Source organism: Microtus pennsylvanicus, chromosome 16 (genome assembly GCF_037038515.1).
Source record: "Microtus pennsylvanicus isolate mMicPen1 chromosome 16, mMicPen1.hap1, whole genome shotgun sequence".
Lineage (NCBI taxonomy): Eukaryota > Metazoa > Chordata > Mammalia > Rodentia > Cricetidae > Microtus > Microtus pennsylvanicus.
Window position 1 is genome coordinate 48,348,562 of NC_134594.1, and position 16,574 is coordinate 48,365,135.

The 16,574-nt window shown below is 43.4% G+C and overlaps 1 protein-coding gene across 5 annotated transcripts in view; it reads right to left on the bottom strand.

Moving 5' to 3' along the window:
• Positions 1-16,574, bottom strand: part of Fhip1a (FHF complex subunit HOOK interacting protein 1A) — a 216,107-nt gene that overhangs the window by 108,412 nt on the left and 91,121 nt on the right. For 4 of the 5 annotated variants that reach the window (XR_012908042.1, XM_075950504.1, XM_075950505.1 and 1 more), the window contains one exon: positions 14,389-14,496. The exons of the other annotated variant lie outside the window; for it this stretch is intronic. The gene's annotated coding sequence lies outside the window, so the exon portion shown is untranslated. The remainder of the gene's footprint in view (positions 1-14,388; positions 14,497-16,574) is intronic. 5 annotated transcript variants of the gene reach the window in all.

Below are 16,574 nucleotides of genomic sequence, written 5' to 3' on the forward strand. Positions count from 1 at the left end.
ACCTAGGACGTACCACAGGGCAGGGAACCCTGACAGCTCTCTGGACTGGAAAGGGAGGGGGAGAGGAGTGGGGGGAAGGGGAGAGGGGTGGGAGGAGGGGGAGAAGAGTGGGAGGAGGGGGAGAAGAGTGGGAGGAGGGGGAGGGAAATGGGAGGCTGGTGGGAGGAGGTGGAAATTTGTTTTTTTTTTCTCTTTTCTTTATCCTCCTTTTATCAATAAAAAAATTAAAAAAAAAAAAAAAAAAAAACTTTAGGGCCATGAGATGGCTCAGATGATGAGGGTGTTAACCACCCTACGTGCATGCCATGACCCTTGGGCCTACACACACACACACACCAAAAAAAAAAAAATAATCTTAGCATTCCTAAGAACAAACACATCTTTGGGAGCCAATCCCTTCAGGTTCTGATTCTGTAAGTGTGGGGATAGAGGCCCAGGAATCTGCATTCAACAAGCTTTCAAGGTGAGTTGATACCAGTCCTTCATTCAAATACTTTTCACAAAGTGACTTAATCCTATGAGGTGGGAATTAACATTATTATGAAGCAATTGAAGGGAAGGATTAAGAAAGATGACTATGCCTGTAAAGTAAGGAAAGGGAGGAAGCAGGATGAGAAGCCAGGCCGTCTCCACAGTTCACACCCCATCATGTCCCTGTGCTCTGCTCAGGTGTGTTTGAGTTTGTGTCAAACACAAACTCAAGGTGTGTTGTTCCTGACTCAGATAAAACCCTGCACCCAAGTACTCAACTGTTATAGTCACTGCCACCTCCGTGGTAAGGTGAAGAGTACAATTTACAGGTGGAGAAACTGAAAAAGAATGAGGATAATGCCTAGACTTGCAGCCCCATTCTGAAGCATGAGTGGATATTTTATACACACTGACAGAATGAAATAGAAAGGTCCTTCCCATTCCACCAACTCAAGATATAAGAGAGGAACAGATAACGATGGTTGATTAGATTAAGGCAATCTCAAACCATTTCCTATACAGTTATCTAATGCTACAAAATTAGGATCAAAATGAGAGTCTCTTGGGAAGCCAAAGGCATGCCAGCTAGGCAGGGGGCCTGCGTCTTGACAGGAAAAGCTTGGCCCATTAAAGGAGAAACTGATAAGCTGACCTCATCACAATTTTAAAAACTTCCTCTGCAAGAGCTTACATGAAGAAGATAAAAAGTGTCAGGCAAGCGTGGTGGCACATGCCTGAAATCCCAGTATCTTGGAGGCTAAGGCAGGAGTAACACACATTCGTGGTCGTCGTAGTCTACACAGTAAATCCGAGATCAGCCTGGACTACACAGCAGGACCCTGCCTCAAAAAGAAAGAAAGGAAAAGAGGGAAGGAGAGACGGGGAGTCAAGGGGATGGGAAAACAGACATATATAAAGACAAAATATGGAGTAAGAATAAAATTCCCGGTGTGCAGTTCAGCCTTCTGCTACTGTGACAAACCACCACAAATAACCAACTCACAGGGAGGCGAGAGTCACCTTTCTGTGCGGCTCCACATTAAAGAATCCTCAAAACTCACCATGCTAAACGTTTCCACTGGAGAAAACTGAATGAAGAGTATGAGGCCCTTCCTTGCATTAGTCCTTACATGCGGACCTGTGATTGCTTCAATAAAAACCCCAGCAGAAAGAGAAAAGGAGGCTTTCAAGGTATTAGGTAATTAATGTCAGACACCACATGCTTCACACTGGGAACACAGTGCACCGTTACCAGGGGCATTTAGCAATGCTATCAAAAGTGAACTCTGTGTATGTGTGTGAATGTGTGTGTATGTGTATGTATATGTGTGTGTGTCTGTGTGTGTATGTGTGTGTATTGTGTGTGTGTCTGTGTGTGTGTATTGTGTGTATGTGTATGTGTGTGTGTGTCTGTATGTCTGTGTGTGTATGTGTGTGTATTGCACATATAAAAACATTTGCCAACTGTACTACTTTTAATCCTAAAAATTATGAATTGTAATTGTATTAATACACCCCACCTTAATGGCACAATCATAATAACATTAAATATATTCGCTCAACAAGTCTGATAATGACTGGGTATATAGTTTGCTTCCAGGTTTTCAGTGTCAAAATCAGCATGCCAAAAATATTCTTTTGAGTAAATATGTAAGCAGAGTTGTGATTTTGTCCTCAGTTAAAGAAAAAAATCCCAGAAGTACACATTTTGGATCAAAAGATGAACGTATGCGAATGTTTCTGAGATCCAGGGCTGCACAGATATTCCAGCAGCCAGTGATGCGTTCTGCGGTGCCCACGCATGCTACTAATTAACAGAGGATTAACGTGCCCCTGCATCCTCTACAAGTCACTTTGGAGGGGAAGTTGTTCCTAACAGAAGATCAAAATACAAGCTTTTATCCATTAAATTAGAAAATCTGTCAATTTTATTTAAATTGCAGAATTCTGTCAGATCTACTCGGGTATGTGTCCTCCCCCATCACCTCTGTAGCACTTTGCACCCAATTCAGCAAATCTTTGGATTTATGTCTCTAAATCCTCAGCCTGTAGAGATCAGCCTCCCCAGCAGGAACTGACATGGCCATGCCTTTTCACAGTAGCCCCTTGTATGGGAGCAGGGGCCTAAATGAGACAGGGTGGGCTTTCTGCCCCCGTGAGGCCTGGGGGAGTGCCTTACCATCAGCGCGCCTAACATAGAGCTGTGATACCTGACACACCTTCAGTATAATGTGAGGAGGATGTCCAGCATTCCTTTCCATTTCAGGATGAGTAGGACGAGGTTTGCAGAGCTGGCCCAGAGTGCCTTCCCGCCAGCCTCGAGCTGTCGTTTTGTCAGCTGAGAGGCTTTCCATGTGCTGACTGGAAGCCAGAGACACCTTAATTCTCACAATTACACTTAATCAAAGCAATCTGCAATTTGAGATTTAAGTCTACATGCTCAAAATATACTCGGTTTGTAGATGCCTGTCTGGTTACAGAAAGCAGATATTTTAAGTCACAGGCTAACGGCAAATGGGTTTATCTCCACCTCAGAAGATGATGAACGATTGATTTGTAAGTCTCTACTCGGGTGCAGGGCTTCTGATTGCATTAGACAGAGGGCATGAAGACTAATTAAAAGCGCTCATATGTTCATCACTGTTGATTGTGCATAATCCACTACCGAAGGTACCAGCGCTGCACGGTCTCTCAAGTGACAGCGAGAACAGATGAATTTCCACTCAGAACCCCCATAGGCGATCTGTCTTGATTTCAGCACAAATGGGCTTTCTCTAATAACCTAAATCACAAACAGAATGACAGGCGGAAAACCTTAGGCCAAATTTTACTATTCTATCTGAGCAGGGTCTGGCCAGGCCTGGTCACATGACATATGATCAATAAATAATTACAGTAGATTGGTAAATAGGTCTACAGGCATACTTTAAGGGTTTTCAAAACTAATTTTTCTAGACACCCACGTAATTGGAAGTCATAATCTATATTCCAGCAAGCTAAAGGAAAAGAATCCCATAGACCCCTAAACAGACCTGAAGCTGGTTCTCTCATGTAAATGGTCCAGCCCTTTAGCAAAGTGGCTCTGCTCATTCTCCCCATCCCTATTTGGCAGTCATGAGCTAAATGCCAGGGTGAGGGCACCCCTTTTTGACTGTTAGAAAGGACCTGTCCACCTGGGCTGTGGGACCTCCACTAAAAAGACAGGAGACAAAGGAGAAGGAGGAGATCAGAATTGATGAACAGAAGATACCTAAGATATACATTTCAATTCACATGGTGTAGCAAGAATCTGAAGAATGGAAATGAACTTTAAAATGCATAATCTACACTAACAGCAAGGAAAAGGCCTAATGGAATTCAGGACAGGAACTATAAACCTAAGGTGGAAAAGGAGAAAAATAATGAAGATTCTGAGCTTAAAAAGCTGCCCTGGTTTAAGTAAAGTGACAAAGCCAAGAAAAAAAAAACATAGATCCAGCAGGGAAACCTGTAAGACAGATATTTAAAGAAATCCTCATTTGTTATTGGGGCCTAGGTTGCCATGGTGCACACGTGATGCCGGAGGACAAGCTGAGGTGTCAGGCCACCTTTTTGTGGGTTCCAGGGACAGAACTCAGGTCATCAGGCTTTGCAATGCACACTCTTACTCGCTGAGCTGCCTCAGCCCTGAAAGGCCTCTCCAAAGCAATCAGACGCACCGACCTCTGCGACGCCACATGCCCACATTCTTCTCCTCTTCCACATGAATTATTAGTGAGCAAAGTTCGCATCATCTCATGTGCAACTTCCCTATGCATTCCTTAAGTATGCTGACGCTTATTCTTCCAAACTCATGCCTTCTTTATCTTACTTCCTTCTTAATATATCTTTCACCAGGCCCAGGAAATCCAGGTTCCACCCCTGTAGTTACCAAAGTAACTTATAGAGGGATCAGTAGGCCTCCAATCACCCATCAATTTAGGTAGAGTGATCAGTGCAAGGAACATGATACTGAAGAAGCCAAGCATTGTCCCTGTTCTTATTGGGCTCAGCCTATAATAGACAGTTAGATATGATATCAAAAGTCCATTCCGGTTCCCAAGTTTTTAACTCACTTCTTTCTTCTCACTTTTATGTCTCTAACTTCACATTTTTGATTTCCATTACTAACTACTTCTTACACCCACAAAATAACCATTGCCATATGTGATGGTTAATCGTTGTCACCATAACTGAAATCACCGTGGAAACGCCACCTCTGGGTGTATGTATGAGGATGTTTCCAAAGAGGTTTGACTGTGAAGGGAACGGCACCCACCCGTGGACTGAGCTTTCAGACCGAATAAAAGGCAGAAAGTGAGCTGAGTGCCATCATTCATCTCTCTTTGCTTCCTGACTGCAGGAGATGTGAGGAGGGTCTTGTACTCCGCCACCGCCTCTTACCCCCACAGCAGCCTGTAGCCTACAAGCCCCCTCCCTTAAGTTATTGTCACAACTAGGAAAACTAATACATCATATAAAATATTCCATCCCTTAATTTTATTTTTTATAGGCAGGGTCTCGCTGTATAACCCAGGCTGGTGTCAAACTCACAATTCTCCTGCTCCAGCCTCTGGTGCATAGAACCCAGGCATGTGCTTCACATTGAGCTTAGATGATCTCATGTCTAACAGACGGACATGGTCAAGCTGGTTCAGAATGTAAAAAGGAAGAGGGAATGCAGGATTCTATAAAAATCAAGGCCTCAAAAGGAAAAACATGCAGTGTTATTTCTGAGGAACAAGGAACATGGATAAAGGTTATGAAAAACCAGGCCTGGGAGGACAGGAAGCATAGCAGGCTCTTCCGCCCCAAAAGCTGAGCCTAATCCCATGCAAGTCTGGCCACTGGGCCAGTCAGTCCTGATTGCTTAATGAAAGTGTGCAAATCAGCAGACGTCATTCTGGAACGTTCCGAATGTCCCTAATTATGGCCAAGTAGATGAAGGCCTTAGAGATTATACTTCACCCCATTTGAAAGGGTGTCTGGCACATCATTAATTAAAACACCTCGGCTCCCCTCTACATTAGCAGCACGGCAATTATCTTCATACAAAATTTGCTTTATCACACTTGAAATGCTTCAGATCCTAGGGTGACAACAGGGTATAAACAAAACGCAGTCCATGGATACCGTATGACTGTGCATCCAAGTTAAGAGCTCCCCCGCTTGGGAAGAAGGAGCAGCAACAGGCCAGGGAAAGAAGTACAGTAATTACCATGGAGATTATTGCAGTAATACTGGCAACCTCTGAGTTTCCTTGAGCCACACATGGCACTAAGTGGTGTCTTATACACTTCACGCTCTGACGCAGTAACTTACAAGAGGTTACCCAGCTCGAGCTTGACAGGGTGGAGGATACCCCAGGTCCGTCTGGCTCTGAAACCTATACTTTTATTCAATGCAGTGCCACCAAATGGCTTCTGTTAAAAGAGGGTATGGGGGCAGGATGGAGAAAAGACTGTCCATTGCAGACACCTTCCCGGAGAGTAATATGCAAAATTAAAAGCAGAAACCACCCAAGATGAGTGCTGACCCATAAGTGAAATCCAAACAGGCATCAGATAGAAAGTTTCTAACACTGGACTGTGAAAACCTGAACAAAGAACAGCAAGCAAGACTGAGGCGTGATCTTGGGGGAAGCACGGAACATATACTTCCATCGAGTTATTCAAACATGTACCACGTGCCTGCTCTGTCTCAAAGCCCAAATGCTGCCCTGGCCTCCAGGCCAAAGTGCTGCAAAGTACCATAGACCCCTAGTGAGGAAGACACCTGTGGCAGAGGCCTGCAGGCACCAGAACACCTGCAGACGGAGACTTCCCAGCTGCAGAAGCCTGCTCCGGATGCTAATCCTGTTGTGATATAGTGAGAACAAACCCACTCCAAAGCACTGAGTTTTAACTATTTCTTTTCAATGACAGAGCACCTTCCGAGAAGGCCTCTCCCTGGAGATGAGGAAGTAAAGCACCATCCTGGTGGTCAGATACTGAGAAGAGCTCTGAAATGCTAAGGTCCAGTCACCCCAAAGCAGAAAGGCCCAGTGTTATCATGCTTCAACCCAGCGCTGCTTTTCCAGTGTTTAAAAACAGAATCTAGTGAAGTCAAATAAATCTGGCCTTAAATTCCAGTTCTGCACCCTGCTAAGTCTATAGCTTTAGGCAAAGTACTTAACCTTATGTGGCCCCAATTTCTGCTGTTTCAAAGTGGAGATAAGAGCCTCTTCCTTACTGACACCTTGTGGGCATGACAGTACGCTCTTCACAGGGCTGGGCTATGTCCTGTCAGGGCCCTTCTGAGGGACATTAGTAACATTACTAGCCACTGCTGGAGGGCAGCCCCAGACAATGCTTTTCTGCCTTAACACAGTACACGATCACACACACACACACCACCACCACCACCACCACCACCAACGAGGACGACGACAACCTGCTAGGCAAATGGAACAGAAACAGTAAAGCCAGGGTGTGAACCTGCTCCAAAGCAGCTGAATATCAGAGATGATGATCCATTAATTTGGCTAGTCACATTCTGAGTTCAACTCTAAGTGGTAAAACGGCCTGGTAGAAGGCAGTGAAGCAAATGAGCCTGAGACAGACCAGTAGCTGAGAGAGTAGCTGGATACAAGGAGCAATGACAGACAGCTGGGCCTGGAGAACTTTGTAGCCATCCGACAGCCTTTGATTCCAGCCTGAGGACGTCCAGGTCCCTCTCAGCTCTTTCCCTTCCTGAAGCCTGCTGCTGACTTTGCCTAAGATCTTACAATAAGCTTCCTGCTATCTAGGTCACAGAAGGCTCTCTCTGTTCTCTGTGACCAGAGACTAGATGGGTGGGAAGCCTACACCCACCTAAGAAAGAGGCCACAAGGAGGCAGGGGAGCATTCTCTGCAATTCTTTGTTAAACTTCACTGAGGGGGTGGGGAGGGAAAGACTGAATCCCTCAACTGAAAAAGGCTAAACCTGCCTCCCACAGACACATGCTGCCACAAGAAACACCTGGTGTGGGGGAGGGCACAAACCACCTCTTAGGAGTGAATAACATCTTTAAGAAGTTCTGTGAAGGGCGGCAGATATGTCTGGTAGAGTGTTTGTCTAATAGGCACAGCTTTTAGTTTGATCCTGAGAGCCCCGTAAACTAGGTGGTGTCATAAACCTCCACTCCCAGTCAAGGCAGGAGGATCTGAGTTCAAGGTCATCCTCAGCGACACAGCGACGAGGGGCCAGACTGAACTGCTTGAGACTATGTCCAAAAGGTAAAAGAAAAAAAAAAGATTGCAAAAAAAAAAAAAAGAAGTTCCACAACATACTAATACCAAAGTTCAGGAGTGTTTGTACTTTTACCATGATTTCCAGCTTCCCTTGAGTGGAAAAAATTCCTTTGAGTGGAAAATATTTCTCGAGATAGAAACAAAGCCATATTTTGCTGGTTTTAATCTTTGTGATAGATTTTGATTAAGGAATGGGAAAATAAACACTGCCCAACATTCTTACAGCAACCCCTCAAACAACCAAACATAAAAGCAACACTTCCCTCTATCTCCCCACGCCCAAATAATTTAGAAAACCACAGTCAAAGCGGCAAGCTCCCCAGGCTGGATACATGCCACAGTGCCCACCTCCTACTCTGGTCTTTAGCAGCACAGGAGATTTCCTACAGCACTTTCGGGGGTTCCTTCCCATTTAGTATTCATTTCATGCCTGGCTTATGGCCCAATTTGTTCCATTTCACGCCTTTTGGTTTAAGTATGTGAGTTCTGTATCGCAGCAGAATGGGTGATGGGTTTCCCTGGGCACCCTGGATGTGTATGCAATAGCGACTTGCTTCGGTAGCTCCCTCAAATCTGCATACAACAGAGGAAATTTGTTTGCTGTATGTTCAAAGGCAGCAGCAAGCACTCCTGCATAAATCAAGCCTGGAGACAGAGACAGGGGTGCTCTGCCAGGCCAGAGCATAATTTATCTCGATTTATTTTTTTGTCAGACCACTATTCAGCCAGGCCTGAGGTCAGTCGGTCCCATTAGCTTTTCCTTAGGCCACCAAAAGGAGCAGGTTCAAAAGCAGTAGCTGTGTTAACAGGATATTTGCTGTCTTTGCCTAGGATCTCGCTCACTGGGCTCAGGCTGGGCAGAAAAACTCACCCCGAAAGCCACTGGCCTGGGTCTGCTATTCAGCATGCTATGAGAAATACCTGGCAAATGGTGCTCAGATTGCTGTTTGCGGCCACACAGTGTTTATTCTTTTTTTCCTCATGTACAACATTCAAAGCCTTCCTGACATAGAATGGCAAGAGCCCAAGGTGGTAAGCAGTGAACCACGGGCTTCAAGAAGTGCTTTCTGTTTGTTTTCCAGCCAACAAATAAAATAATTTTTAAAACTCGTAATCTTTCAGAATCTGAATCTCAAGGTTGTGTCCAAACTCCGCTGGTAATGGATAAATGCAATAAGAAGAAATATGGCTTATGATGGACAAAATGTCTCTTTAACTTAAAATTCCACGTTCTAATGGTTAGGGCATTGCAGACCTTTTAAATCCACAACACTTGTGTTACGGGAAGAACTGCAGCAGCCGCAGCAGCCGCAGCAGCCGCAGCAGCCGCAGCTCGTTCTCCTAGAGCTGAGAATCACAGAGGCTTCCACCAGATGATGATGCATTCAGATTCAGATTGCTTTTCTCTGACACAATTGGGAAGATGGACAGAACACATTTAATTCCCGATGTCACAGGGAGATTTTAAACCCTAATTCAACAAATGACAAATGCTCTTTAAGGAACCTATGCATCTCTGGGTGGGAGTTCTAATGTGTTAGAAGCATCTGCCCTGGTTGCTGATCTTCTTTGCCCAACAATGCCTCAGTTCAGGGATGGAAGGCGGCAGCCACCTGGGCACTCTAGTAGCCAGCCTGGACTGCTTCTCACCTTTGCCCACCGGACCACAAAGAAGCTAAGCTAATCAAATTCCTCACCCAGAAATTTGAGTCAGATCAGAAACTGCCTCTCCTTGCTTCAATAACTATAACATAAACCCAGGAGAAGCTTAGAGAAGGTTGGCTTAGCAATGTGGCCTGCCAGGCAAGGAGCTGCCAACGGTCAGTCTGCTCTGAGTTCTCATTGGGCCTGAATTTCAGAGTCCTTCCTCTATAAAAAGAGGATCCTCCAGGGCCTCTCTACAGACAATTCTTTTCCTTCCCCAACACTCCTACTAGAAATAATAAAAACAGGCATAGATTAATTAATAGTGTTTAAGAAAGAACATAGGAAAAATGTATGGGAAACTAATTGAGTAAAATACCCAAAAAAAGATAGCTCTTGACTTAGCCAGCCCAGTGACAAGAAAGGTGAAGATCAAGAACGCCAGGTGTGTCACTGATGTTTGTATTTATTTTGTGCTGCTTGTTGTAACTGTTAGGAGGAGGCTAAGGCGACTGCTCGGCTGGTAGCATGTTGAACCTTACAAGCACGAGGACCAGATTCAGTCCCCAGGATCCACACTAACAACTAGCGACCAACACATGGGGGCAGGACCATATCTTCTGTACGCTTGTCTCCCAGGTTTTGGGGGCCCCCAGCTTTTGCTCAATGAATATTTGCTGGAACAGAACATAAACAGAATGGCTTTTGCTAACGGCTTGGGGATTTTGCTTTTAGCAGAGAATAAAGGAAATATCCTTCCCTTCAGCTTCTCCACTAAAGACAGCATCAGTTCCACTTACGGGGAGCCCTCCTAAGGATGACGGGGAGGAATGTAAACCTCACACAATAACCGTGTTAGGCAATAAATGATCAAATGCTGCTGCAACAGCAAGTAAACAAATCTGTCACTTCCCCATGCTGATGCATCGGCTGGAAGTGAGCCTGTTAACAGAAGAACATAAGTCATTCCGCAAGTTTGGCCCAGCACCTTCTGAAACTTATATCCATTTGCTTCAAATGCCGCCTCTTCCTAAGTTGATTTTCTCCTCCAACCACAGCAACCACAATCGCATCACGTGTCATATCCATGTGGTCCAAATGATGGACAGGAGCCCTCAACCAAACGTGTCACCATAGCAACAAAGGGACTACATCTGCTACTCTCCACCTGCCATGGTCCCATCAATTATTTAACATGCCTATATTACACAGTATAAATGAACATGTTCATTAGCGCAAGAGTCAGACCTAAGAGAAATCCCAAGCATCAAAGAGCAAACTGACCACAAAACAAACATATTCTTATACACAGTATAAAGGGATGGAGGAGAAACCCTTCTTAGTTTTGAGCTTCTGCTTGAGAATGGCATGATCTTGCGAGCTCCCAGCTCTTGTTTAAGGAGGGAGGGACACAGGGGCTCAGGGAGGAAAAACACATTAACCGTACATACACCTTTTATCAAAGTTACTGAAAATAGGATGATTATACGAGACAGAGAGCCAAAGGATGAAACCCATTTTAAATTAATCTTCTATACTTTGGATTTGGTTTTGATTCTGGCCTGTTTTATGGATTATTTCTCATCAGGAAAATAGGAGACGTGCTGATTGAGGGAACACATGGCAATCAACAGGCAGCTGTGATTATCCCTCTTTCTACCTGGTCACATCTCAACTGACTTCCCCTGGGAGAGCTCTAAAGAGAATCTCAGAGAGGTTCCCACTGTTGCCTTGATAAAGGAAAAACGTTTCTATCATAAGAACCAAGGAGAGATTAGTTTGCATCCAGAGTGTCTGATCACACTGGAACATACCTCAAAATGTTGAGACCAATACCACAAAAACTACCCGTTCTATCTTAAACTATCTCATGAATTAATCTGAGCTGGGTCCAGGTTAGGGCTGTCCTCATGCCTCCTACCCACAGGGATCCAGACACCGTGTCAGCATCGACAGACGGGGTGAGCACTGGGAACAGAATGCGGCTCCTCCATTCACGCTACTGGTTTACTTCACGCCAGTCATAGAAAAGAGAAGAAATGGGGGTAGTCCTCCATAAGATTCTGTTTATTGGTAATAGGTAATAATCAAATAAATATCTCATCCAAAAAATAGTTTTTACTTGGTTAAGAATAACTGACATGCTCAGAAAGTGAATCTCTAAGCCACTTATCAATTGAAGGCATATGTAAAGTCTACAGAAGGGATTCTTACACAGCTTCCTGGGTGCTGTCCAAGATGCTGCCTCTGCACCCTGTGTGCCTATGCCTAGCTTAGCACACGTTGTCTAAGTAGTAGACTTTGAGTAGACTGTAGGGATGACTAAATGATTCATTAAAACTGTAGTTTCCAGACTGGTCGTCCTTCTACCACAGGTAATAATTTTATTATGGTAAACATAAGAAATCACATTTTAAAACCTCGGCATATAATTATTTTACTATTCATACAGAAAATATGCGGAAAATATTAAATGTTTACCAAAAATAATGGTTTCTCTCTCAAAACCCATCTTCCCCATAGAAAAACATCACGATACTTAAAATGAGATCCAGGGTGGCCTTTCTGTGGCAAATGTCTCCTCTAAGTGGATAAATGCTCACATAAAGCAGCCAAACATTTACAAACACTTCACACAGCACTATAATTTTATATATATACCCATATAAAATAAAAGCATCTACCTTGGGGATCATGTATGCAGCTAAATGCCTTTCTGGTTAGCATATAAAAAAGCTTAAGACAGATAACTTTTCACATCTGACAACACACACAGGGTGAATTATGGCCGCTGTTCGGTTTCTATAATTGAGTGAATGCCTTTAGACAATGGGTCAAATATTCACCTCTTATTCTCAGTCAGCAGACATGCATGCAAATGCGTGTATATTTATGAAATATTATGAGACCCATGGAGAATAGTAAGCTTCAGGAAAGTCCTTCCTCTGAGGGTTTTGGGCTTTATAATTCTCTAACAACTTTGGTTGTTACATAAAAGAAACAATATAAAAATGGCATATAAAGGCTGCTATGGCTTAAAAAGGTGTCCCCTAATGGCCCATGTGTTAAAGGCTTGGAACCCAAGAGAGTGCTATGGGAAGATGATAAGACCTTTAAGAGGCAGGGTCTTCTGAAAGGGCCATAGGTCATTGGGGGCATGCCCTTGCAGAGACGTGCCTGGTCTATTTCTCTCCCTCCCTATCTTGGATTCCTGGTTCCTGATACAAGCAATCAACACTAGTGATGAGATGGCCCCCATTTTTGCCACCCAGCACTTCTACCAGATGACCAAAGCAATGGACCTACCCAACCTTGGATTGGAATTCCTGAAAGCAGAAATCAAAACAACACTTTAATAAATGTTTTTCTCTACATAAGTTACATTTATCATTTATTTCATTACAGAGACAGAAAGCTGACTAGCCAGGAGCAAAGTAAACTGTCCTCTCCCAGACGGCAAGAGCGTCATGGGCTCTGATCACAGCATTCCTTCTCCTTTCTTGTAAAGAGCAGGCACTCTCATTTGCTGCAGAAATAAAGATGAGGCTGTACTGCATAAGGCTAAGTACAACATTGCACTTAAATATTTTCCTTGGATTTTGTATATAAATTTTTCTTTTCAGATATCAATAGCTAAACACACATACTTACTACTTTTAATAGCAAATATATATATACATACTTCAAAATTGTCCATAGATTTCATGTGACTTATGGAACAACCACCTGTATGATAACAACTGTTAAAAATGGTGCAAGCCAGAGGGGTGGCTCAGTGGATATACAAACACTCACTGTGTAAACTTAAGGACCTGAGTGTGGTCCTCAGAACCACAATGGAAGGAGAGAACCAAGTCCTGGAAGTTGTACTCTGACCTCCACACACATTCCCATACTCACACACACACAAAATATACAGAAAAAAATATAATTACAAATGGTACAAGACTATCAAAGAACAAATATGGAACAGAATAGAGTGCCCCCAAAATAAACCTCCTACAAAATCATGATTGTCTCAAAGTCACTAGCATAATCCAACAGGTAAAAATAAAGACACTGGAATAACTAGAAACCTTGACTACGACCCCACCTCATTTGAAAAAGCTAATATAAAATGGAGAGGTAATATAAATGAGAATATAAGTGATGGAACCATAAAGCTGTTGGTGGAAAATGAAGGAAAAATGATGATGTGGAGAGGCAAAGGTTTCCCAGGTTACAGAACGAGGCAATAGTTTGTGTGACGCCAACATGCAGATGCTCATTGACAACTTTCTTTAGAAAATGGTAAAGCCAGAATGCAGACAAGAGGTTGAAAGTACAGGTGGACAAGGCTTTCTAAACAGGAATTCTACTGCTCAGGAAATAAGGCCAACCATGGACAAAAGACATCTCATAGAATTAAAACGCTCCCGCGTAGTGGAAACAGCTAGTCAGGACATGAGACGGTTCACAGAACAGGAGGAAAACATTGCCAGCGGACAGAAGATTGATTGATATCTACAACATATGAGGAGCTGCAAAGAACTAAAGAAGTCAAATAACATAGACAAAAGAAATGAGCTGAAGACAGTTCTCAAAAGAAGACATATAAATGGGCAATAAACATGAAAAAATGTTCAAGCTTACTAACCATCAGAGAAACACAAAGTAAAATTGCATTGAGATTCTCTCTCACCCCAGTCAGAATGGGAGTCATTAAGACAACAGTGACAAATGCTTTCAGGGATGCAAAGGGACCTTTATATGTTGCTGATGAGGTGGTAAATTAGTTCAGCCACTATGGAAATCAGTGTGGAGATTTCCCAAAAATAAACTAAAAATAGATCTACCATATGATCCAGCTCTACCAGCCCTAGGAATTTGCCCAGAGGAGTTTGAGCCAACCTACAACAGAGACACTCACACACGGGTGTTAATGAGAGCCAGCACAGGTGCCCAACAACAGAGGAATGGATAAAGAATGATACCCGGTTCTTACCTGTTTCACAACTGGTTTGGTGACATCACTGCTTGAAGCCCTCACAGCAGAATTCAACAAACTGAATATGCAATGGGAGCCACTAAACCAACTTCTGCCACCACTGCTCTGAAATTAAAAAAAAAAAAGATGTAGGTTTAATTTTATTGAAGAAGAATCAGTCAAAGTTTTCAGCTCGTCAGAATGGATTTCTCCACACTGATAACTACATGGTATCTTAACTGGCAAGCCTGCTGCTGGGTTAAACTGATGTGCAATTTAATATGTCACAAGTGTTTGGATCATAGATTTGTATCTGATACGTCACTTTCTATGTCTCCTCCTGAATCTCTAACAGGAAATGAGACTCGGGTACTAGCACGTTGTAAGCTGGAGACAGTGGTGTATAGCATCAGGTCACCTGCTGCTGTTATGATGGCGTGGGGTCCTCACATCCTCCAAACCTGTCCATCTGCTATTTTGATTGTCTTCACTGCTCTGTTGTGAGTTGTGCTCATGGGAACTTGCTCTCAGTCAACTAATACTTAACACAGGGAGATAAATGTCTGGGTTTGCAGAAGGAACTTTAAATGAACTGGTTAAACACAGTCTGTGTTCCCTAACAGATACATGCATGGCAGAAAGGCCTAGTGACAAGAAATGTTTCTACAGAAACTGTTGGTATGGACTTGGAGTTTCCAATCTACTATGATGCCATGTCCCCATTTCCAGAGCATCTTCCAGAAGAACCATAGAGAAAGGCATAGCAGGTTAGGTGATGAACCAATGGAGCACCAAGTAACAAAGTAGTCTCTCTGTGCACTCAGTGTAAAAATGCAGAAACAAAAACACCAACGGCAATAACCTATACTTTACTCCAAAGCACACTCAGTGTAAGAACACAGAAACACAAACACCAACAGCAATAACCTATACTCTACTCCAAAGCACACTCAGTGTAAGAATGCAGAAACATAAATACCAATGGCAATAACCTATACTCTACTCCAAAGCACACTCAGTGTAAGAACACAGAAACACAAACACCAATGACAATAACCTATACTCTACTCCAAAGCACACTCAGTGTAAGAATGCAGAAACATAAATACCAATGGCAATAACCTATACTCTACTCCAAAGCACACTCAGTGTAAGAATGCAGAAACATAAATACCAATGGCAATAACCTATACTCTACTCCAAAGCACACTCAGTGTAAGAACACAGAAACACAAACACCAATGACAATAACCTATACTCTACTCCAAAGCACACTCAGTGTAAGAATGCAGAAACAAAAATACCAATGGCAATAACCTATACTCTACTCCAAAGCACAGTTGTAGATTGGCACCTTTACAGTGCAAATGTATATTTTTTTCCTAAGCAACATCACTTAAATAAAATAGTGGGGTACATATTTTGAGAGGTTCTATATACATTTTCTAGAAAGTGTGGATATCTACTCTAATTTTTATATAAAATGTAAAAGACAACAGTGAAATACTTCATTGTCTTGTTATGACTGGAAGTCTAATTAAATAAGAAGGCTGTAAAATGTGATATGCTTGTGTACACACTGTATGTATAGTTCTCAGAATAGGTATATGCCCTGGCCTTTGTTTATACGGGTCTGAATTTGAAATTGCATTATAAATACATATACTTTATTGTTCTAAGTAAGGAATTTATGCACTGTACCAACAAGCAGGTAAAGGAGAGCAGCGGGTGGCCCTGGGAAGACAAACACAGCCATCGCCACATTTAATGACTGTTTTAGCTCCACTCACGGGGAACAACGTACCTGCCTACTGGTGAAGTGACAAAGCACCGACTCGCCCCTAGATTTACCTAGGCTGCTGTAATTATAAGTTTGGACTAAACAGAACAGATTGCTTCCATCTGCCACGAGTGTTCCTTGCAGGTGCTGCAGCCTAATGAAGACTGCGCCATCAGGGAGGGCAGCAAGGGCTCCTTCCCCGCTCTCCACAGCACACGCTATGGGCCTCCTCCACAGCACACGCTATGGGCCTCCTCCACAGCACACGCTATGGGCCTCCTCCACAGCACACGCTATGGGCCTCCTCCACAGCATACGCTATGGGCCTCCTCCACAGCACACGCTATGGGCCTCCACAGCACACGCTATGGGCCTCCTCCACAGCACACGCTATGGGCCTCCTCCACAGCATACGCTATGGGCC